Genomic DNA, 7,896 nt, shown 5'->3' on the forward strand with positions numbered 1-7,896 from the left:
CTTGGACTCCTACAGGCAACAGAAAAGGAAAAGAGGAGCCAGGAGATTTGCCAGGGCACCCATTCCCCGTGGGGCAACATCAGTGAGTGGCCCAACAAGGGCATGGTAACTGCAGCTCAGACCCTACAGGGATGAAGCTCTGGTCAGCTTACCGAGCAAGGAACCCAGAGCAACACAAGTGCTGACGGAGGGTGAGGGGATTCTAAAATGAGCGAGAAAGGAGGAAGACGATGCCCATCTCTTCTGGCCTCAGGACCACCTGTAGCACAAAGGCCTGGCACTTCACCCACCAACCCTCCAGATGTAGGTCTTGTTTCTTCTAAAGTCCAGTATGACTGGACACTTCCTCAAAGAGGATGGTACAGAGTTCCCGGAGGAAGGGGAGAGCTACCCAGTGGTCATGGGGCCGGTGAGGGCGAGGAACTGCCAGTGTCACGGCTTAAAGCCTCCTGCAGAATGCCGAAGGACCTGCTGGTGGCCGCAATGGCCCTCATGGACCTCGTTCTGCTGCTGACCCCCTCCTCCTGACTGAGGAAGGTACTCGAGGGTTCCCTGCTCCCCTTCCTGCTCTGCCGCTGGCACAGAAGGCCAAGGGCCGAGGGTGACCTGGACAGGCACGGACACCACTCCTCATACATCTCCATCTATCTTGCAGACCCTGCCCCCTTCCAGGAAACAACTAAATGCCCCCTGTGGCAGTTTGACATTGTTTATGAATTCAAGAATGGACACAGGATTATGTTTGTAAACTGGTCTGTCCCCCTGGCCATGTTAGATTATATTGGATTCAGAGGTTTCGCTTGATTAAATAATGACTTAAGGCTTTGATTGGGCCACATCCATAGGAGGTTGCATTCCCACCCCCTTGGTGGGCAGGGACTCACAGAGAAAACAAGAAGGCACAGGAAGTAGTTGGAGTTTTGAGCTGGAGCCCAGGAAGTAAGCACACTGAGGAACGAGGCAGCTGAGCCCAGAGAGAATTGAGCCCTGGAGGGAGAGACAGAGCCAGTCACCTGAGAGTCTACAGCTGGCCTTGTGGAGGGACGCAAGCCTGAGCCCAGAGAGGATCGAGCTCCAGGGAGAGAGGCAAGGCCTAGGAACCTGGTGGCCTGCTGCTGATATGGGAAGAAGCTGGGACCACTGAGCCGGAAGAGGAAGAGGAAGGCTGAGTGTCAGCAGCCATCTTGCTCTAACACGGGGCAGCAGACTTTGGTGAGGGAAGTAACTTATGCTTTATGGCCTGGTGTCTGTAAGCTCCTACCCCAAATAAATACCCTCTATGAAAGCTAACAGATTTCTGGTATTTTGCATCAGCACCCCTTTGGCTGACTATTACAGCATCTTTTATGTACTTATAATAAAGCTTTATTTCTCTCAAAAAAGAGGGCAGCATTTTGAACAGATGCTTTGAGTAAGAAAATTTAGACGACTTTTCTCTCCTTTGCATCAGAGGGCGAATCAAAGTGTTCTCTGGTATGCAATAACTAACCTGTCCACGGGATCGTTCATTTTAAAAAGCAAAGGAAAAGCTAGGAAAGGATCGCTAAAGACTCACCAGAATAGACTGAAAGGAAAAAAGCTTTCTGTATTTTTGACAATGGTGCACGCCGTCCTAGTGAAGACTGCATCCTTTCCTCTTTTCCTGTTTTAGTCTCCATGACAAGCCATTTCTCAGGTTTGCCATCCTGCCGTTCGGCCAGATTCAAGGGGTTTTGAGGTCTCAGAGGTTTTTCCTGGGTCAAAAAAAAATGACCTTACCATGTCCCTGCAGAGAATCCTTTGCTAATGTAAAGAATGCCAATGCTGTTTTCTTTCCTATTTCTTAAATTTGTGGTCCTGATTCTGAAAGCCAGCTAGCAAACGTTAGTCTAGTATATGCACAAGTTGGCAGCAAATAAAATCATTGAACATAAACTTGCCACAGTAGCTGTGGAGGCAATTACGGGTCATTGTATAGCTTTGTTTTCAATTCTGCATCAGATTTAGTTTGACTTAGGATAACTCTGAGGCACAAAAACCCTTTTGGTTTTTAATCATGAGAGATGTAATTGCCTGTTGTTTAAACACTTTGTTTTTTACATTACGTGAATACCTTAGTGTAAGTGTTCTGTACTGTGTGACAAATTAGTTTGTAGTGGGCCATAATTAGTATTGAAACTAATCCTCAACACAACTATAACTTGCCATATCTTAGTGATCCTTTTCACCAAAGACTGACAATTGTTTGGCCATCTGTTTACTTCATAGCTTCTAAAGTCCTTGCCGGCAGACCCCTGCCTGACTCCCTGCTGTAGATGCTACAGAGCCTCATACAGCAGTTTTTCATTATACCATACTGACCAACCAATAATAACACTAAGCACCAACTGTGGTTATATCATCCATTTGTCTACCTTCTTGTTTATCTCCTCTCACTGGAATACACACTCCTTGAGAGAAGAGTTTGCATTGTTCACCCATGTCTCACACCTAGTAGATGCTCAATAAATAGGAGCTGAATTTTAAAAAAGTGATATGTTATGTTAGTAGTAGCAGAATTGGGGGAGAATCCTGTTTCCAGTTGTCTAGTTTGAAATAGGCTTAATAGCTATTTAAAGGCAAAAAAAAAAAATCATGGAACCTTAACAAGGCATGTGAATCTCAACAATACATAAACAGTTGAAATGTTTTATCAAATATCACCAAACTTTGTCATCCATTGGTGGAGTCTCATGTTTTTAAGATCACAAGGACAATTTGAAATCCTCCAATGTAACAATTAAAAACCCAGTTCAGCCATTCCTGGGATGGGGCCTATTAGTTAAGGGAGCCCCTTGCATTATTCTGTTTTTAACTCAATCTTGCTATTGTTTAATCTTTAGCAAATGCCTTCCCGTGGCCTGAAGCATGTGTGTTTCTTGTTAGCTTCAGAGCTCTGGATATGAAAAGTCCTTAAAGTAGTCGAATGTCTCCAATCAACTTTACAGCCAAACAGGACCCTGTGGTTTTGTATTTACTCACTATTTACATATTTTAATAAGAAAATCGTAAATAAAGCTGATCCTGCCTAGGGGATGTGGTGTCCAGTAGTGCTCCTCCAGCTGCCATCGGGCTCGACAGCGCAGGCGTGTGTAACACCTGTGTTTATGTCTAGATGTCTCTGGCAGTAGGTCTGTCTGTAGGTGGTCCTAAAGGGAAGAGAGAAATCGGGAAAAGTCATTCACTCATTGCCAGAGAGATACGGGAGTTCTATAACCTAGAGAAGGCAACTGGGTCCGAAAGGGACAAAAGCGCACACTGATGACTAGGCCAACCCATTCGCTGCCAGCCTGCCCTGCTGGTGATGAAGAAGGCAGGGGCAGCCTACATCAGCAGCTTTTTATGAACACGAGCTTATGCCTCTCTGCGGTCTAAATGCAGGATTCATAACTGAACCCAAGGCAGCATTTTAATTTATTTTAAATGGCTAGGAGTGGGTGTTTTTGTTTTGTTTTAGTCTTTTAAACATTTCTGCTCGAATGTGAGATATATTTAGGCACACAAGAACATGCACACTTGAGTGGGAACAAAAGCCATTTTGCATTTTACCAGTCATGTCAGTGGTCATTTTAAAAAGACACAGAAAACAGCACCACCTTCGTACTTCATTCCACCGGTGTGGACGACAAGGCTTAGGGCAGCAGTCTGGGTGGCTTGACACGTCAATTCACTTCTGCTCTCAGGCAGGATCACACCTTTGGAGCAGAAGCAGCAGCAACAGTTTCATTTAGGCAGAGAGAATTTTGCTGGACTCTAGATTTTTGTACAGGATCAGAGTCCCATAAACATAACTTCTTGCATGTTTCCACTTCCCGTGAGTCTCTGCGTGTTTTGCAGGCAGTTTATCAGCCCACCTTCATATTTTTCTTTTATTCGAATAGAGCACTATTTTTAGTGTTTCTAGTCTTTTCATTGCTTAGCTAACACCTTGGTTTCCCACCAACCCAATAAAAGATGTTAAACTCCTCAAAGGCAGGTTTCTCACCCTCTTGTTTTTAGCAGATTTCCCATAAGAGGTTAGTTCAGATGTGTCTCGCAGCAGGCCTGCACTATAATTTCAGGGGCCAGCTGCAAGCATCGGGGTGCAGGGAAGCAGCACACGTTCCCCCACATCCCCCGTTCATGACATGCACATCCTTAAGCACTTCATCCCTCACCTGTGCAGAGCTGCCTCCTTGAGTCCGTGGTCAACCAGTTGTTTAGTATTCTACTGCCGTGGACTCTCCTTGCTCTGGCCAGCCAGCCATGTTTTCCATGGCACCAAGGGATAACGAATACCCAAACAATTAAAAGGTAAGTTCAGGGAAGCAGACTTGGCCCAGTGGTTAGGGCATCCGTCTACCACATGGGAGGTCCACGGTTCAAACCGGGCCTCCTTGACCCATGTGGAGCTGGCCCATGTGCATGAAAGAAAGTGCAGCCTGCCCAGGAATGGTGCTGCACACACAGAGAACTGACACAACAAGATGACGCAACAAAAAGAAACACAGATTCCCGTGCTGCTCACAACAACAGACGTGGACAGAGAAGACACAGCAAATGGACACAGAGAACAAACAACTGGGGTGGAGGGAGAAGGGAAAATAAATAAATAAATAAATAGAAACACAGATTCCCGTGCCGCTGATAAGGATAGAAGTGGTCACAGAAGAACACACAGTGAATGGACACAGAGAGCACACAATTGGGGGGGAAGGGGGAGAGAACTAACTAAATAAATAAATCTTTAGGGGGGATAAAAAAGATAATTTCAGGTCCTCATTTTAGCCAACTGTTTGAACCTTTGTTCTCTCCTACTGAAACCTTGTTTAAAAAATAGCTTGGAGGGAAGTGGATACGGCTCAAGAGATTGAGCTCCTGCCTACCACATAGGAGGTCCCTGGTTCAATTCCAGTGCCTCCTAAAGAAGACAGTGAACTGGCATAATGGACAGGCACAGCAAGTTGACACAACAAGATGATGCAACAAAAGACACAAGAAGAAAAACATAATGAAAGCCCTAACAAAGCAGGGAACAGAGGTTCCTGGTGTCTCCTAAAGAAGACAGTGAGCTGTTGCAACAGACTGTTGCAATAGGTACAGTGAGCTGATGCAACAAGATGATGCAATAAGAGGCACGGGGAGGAAAAGCATAGTGAGAGACACAACAAAGCAGGGAGTGGAGGTGGTTCAAGTGATTAGGCACCTCCCTCCCACGTCAGAAGTCCCAGGTTTGGCTCCTGGTACCTCCTAAAGAAACAAGGGTGATGAACAGACAAAGCAAGTACACAGCAAGTGGGGAGAAATAATAAATAAAATAAGTCTTTAGAAAAACAAAAAACGAAAAAGTCCTCTTTAGGATTAAAAAAAAAAAGAACATGGAGCATTAATTTATTGTTTCACCTCTGGTGGAATTTGAGCAGTGAAATCCTAAAAACAAAAGAGCAAAAATATCCACGACCCCTGAAAAATCAAGAGTTGACTACACTGCTGTTGGTAAAAAATTTAAAAATATAAAATTTAAAAATTAAACTGGGAGTTTAATATTGCCCCTGCTTAGATATGCTATTTAACCTCTTGAGGAGTCCAGTTATCTCATTTGTAAAATCTGGTGGTTAGATTAAAGAAACTCTAAAGCAGGGCTTCTTAACCTATTTTGTTCCACTGACCCTTTGCCAGTCAGGTGAAAGCCACAGGCCCCTTACTAAGTCCACACCATATGGTATATTATTTAGTAAATATATCACAGTGGCACCAACACGTCCCCACAAGAATGTTTCTTTGAATTTCAATTCAAGCTCATGGACCCCTGGTTAAGAACCCCTGTTCTAAAGTCTCTTTAAGTGCTAACATTCCATGACCACACTTTTCAATAAAGTACTCTGCCATGAGTTTTGGCTGACCTTCTTGGCGATTTTATCTGGCCATCTGTGTAAAATATGACATGTGGATGGTATTGGTAGAGATTTCCCAAATAACTAGACATACCAGTGGTAGGAAATCACACTAACTATTATATTGAATTAAAGGGATTTTTTTTCTCTCAGATGCTACATTCTTTGAATTTGTTGCCTATAAGGCAATCCACTTTAAAACTGAAAACGTCTTGGTTTCTTCTCTAATCTTGAAGTGGATGGTTGGCACTTTTCTGTCTCTAACTTCTTCCTAGTTTGTCCTGAACCACTTTCACTGCTTCTCAACAGCGTCCTGCCCTTTGAACTAAGTACTTACTTTTTGTCTTTGGCTAGGTGCTGTAGAATAAAGCCAAACTGTGGTAGATTAGCTGTGAAGTAAAGTAATAAAAAGAGAAAAGAATGAATGTTAAATATGTGTGTTACATTTTCAGTTTTGCATTTTTCTTGAATTCTTACTTTTCATAAATAATTTCTGCTAGGCAGGGTTGGATATATTTAGATCCCAGATGTGTGGGTCTGTGTTGATTTCATTAATATTATGAATGAAATAATATTATTTTATATATATTTAACATGATGCATATTCATTTTACTAACATAGATTAGAAGCTCAAATGAATAGATGCGGTCACCCCTCGGGCTGAAGTGTGGTTTGCTGGCCTGGCAGGGGAGCGGCCGCGGTAGGCCTAATTCCGATGCCCCCATAATAGGGTGACTGGTCGGACTCACCGCCACCCCTGAAGGGAGCTCGGCATGGGCGCAGAGTGCCCTCGGGTCTCCCCTTCTCGGCAGCCATGCTTCCGCGGCCGCCCCTCCTCCCGGATGGCGCCACACGATGCCTGTGGGGCGGCACCCTTCTTCTTCCTTCTCCCTGCGCAGGCGCAGGGCGGAAAAATCCAGTCTGCCCTTTTCCCCTCCCCCGACAGCAGCAACAGCCAGGCGTGGGCGGAAAAATCCAGTCTGCCCTTTTCCCTCCCCCCGACAGCAGCAACAGCCAGGCGTGGGCGGGAAACTCAAGTCTGCCCTCCACCCCAGCAACAGCAGCCACCAATCACTAAACCCTGCCCCTTCCCCCAGCAACAGGGACAGCCAATCCCTAATCACCACACCCTCCCCCGTCCAGTACCGCCCACTGACCTTTCGCCGGCAACCAATCAGAACAGGGCGTGGCTTCGACCAATCAGCCTTCCCCAGCCCCTATAAAACTGTTGCCTCTCCCTCAATAAAGTGGACTTGCGTGTTTACCTTGTCTCCGCGGTAGTTCTTCTGCCATGCGCCCTCCAGTCCTGAGAGCCCCCGACAAGGGCCTGGCCTCCCTTGTCCCCAGTTCGTCGCCTGCTTCTCCGGGCGACCCCTTCGTCACCGGCTTCGCCGGGCGACCCCGTCAGCCGAACCGCGCAACCCCTTGTGAGACCGACCCCTCTTCTGCTGCCGGACTGACCCCTCGTCCGCAGCCAGACCCCACCTCTACCGACCGAGCAAGCTGCCGCAAATAGAGAGAGATGAATAATAGATTTAAACACATTTGTATGCTTTCTTTCTGATCAACAATAGCTTTTCAGGGTTCTATAGACTTGTGAGGATTCCTAACAAAGTTTTATTTGATAACAATTTGAGAATCTATCTCTATTTTATTCATTATAATTATATCCTAGAAATTAAAAGATCCTTGTTTGTCAAGCTTTTTGCAGATTACATCTTGTGAAAGAAAATTTCAGTGATTGCTGTTTGTTCTTTCACATCATTTTCTGTTCTATATATGTTTGAATGCAACTGTTATTGCCGTTAAGTGGCCTCCTGTTTGCATTCATATTTTTGTTAAAACGCATTTAGAAGGAAGTTTTCATTCTTTAGGAAAACCAATTTTGAAACAGAATTTATAGACTATATTTTCCTAAGGTACATTGCTGGTTTGCTTTTAAGTGTCAACCCACTCCACTGCCTAATGGAAAAATCACCAGCCATGGTGTAACAAGTCACAAAG

Source organism: Dasypus novemcinctus, chromosome 22 (genome assembly GCF_030445035.2).
Source record: "Dasypus novemcinctus isolate mDasNov1 chromosome 22, mDasNov1.1.hap2, whole genome shotgun sequence".
NCBI classification, from domain to species: Eukaryota; Metazoa; Chordata; class Mammalia; order Cingulata; family Dasypodidae; genus Dasypus; species Dasypus novemcinctus.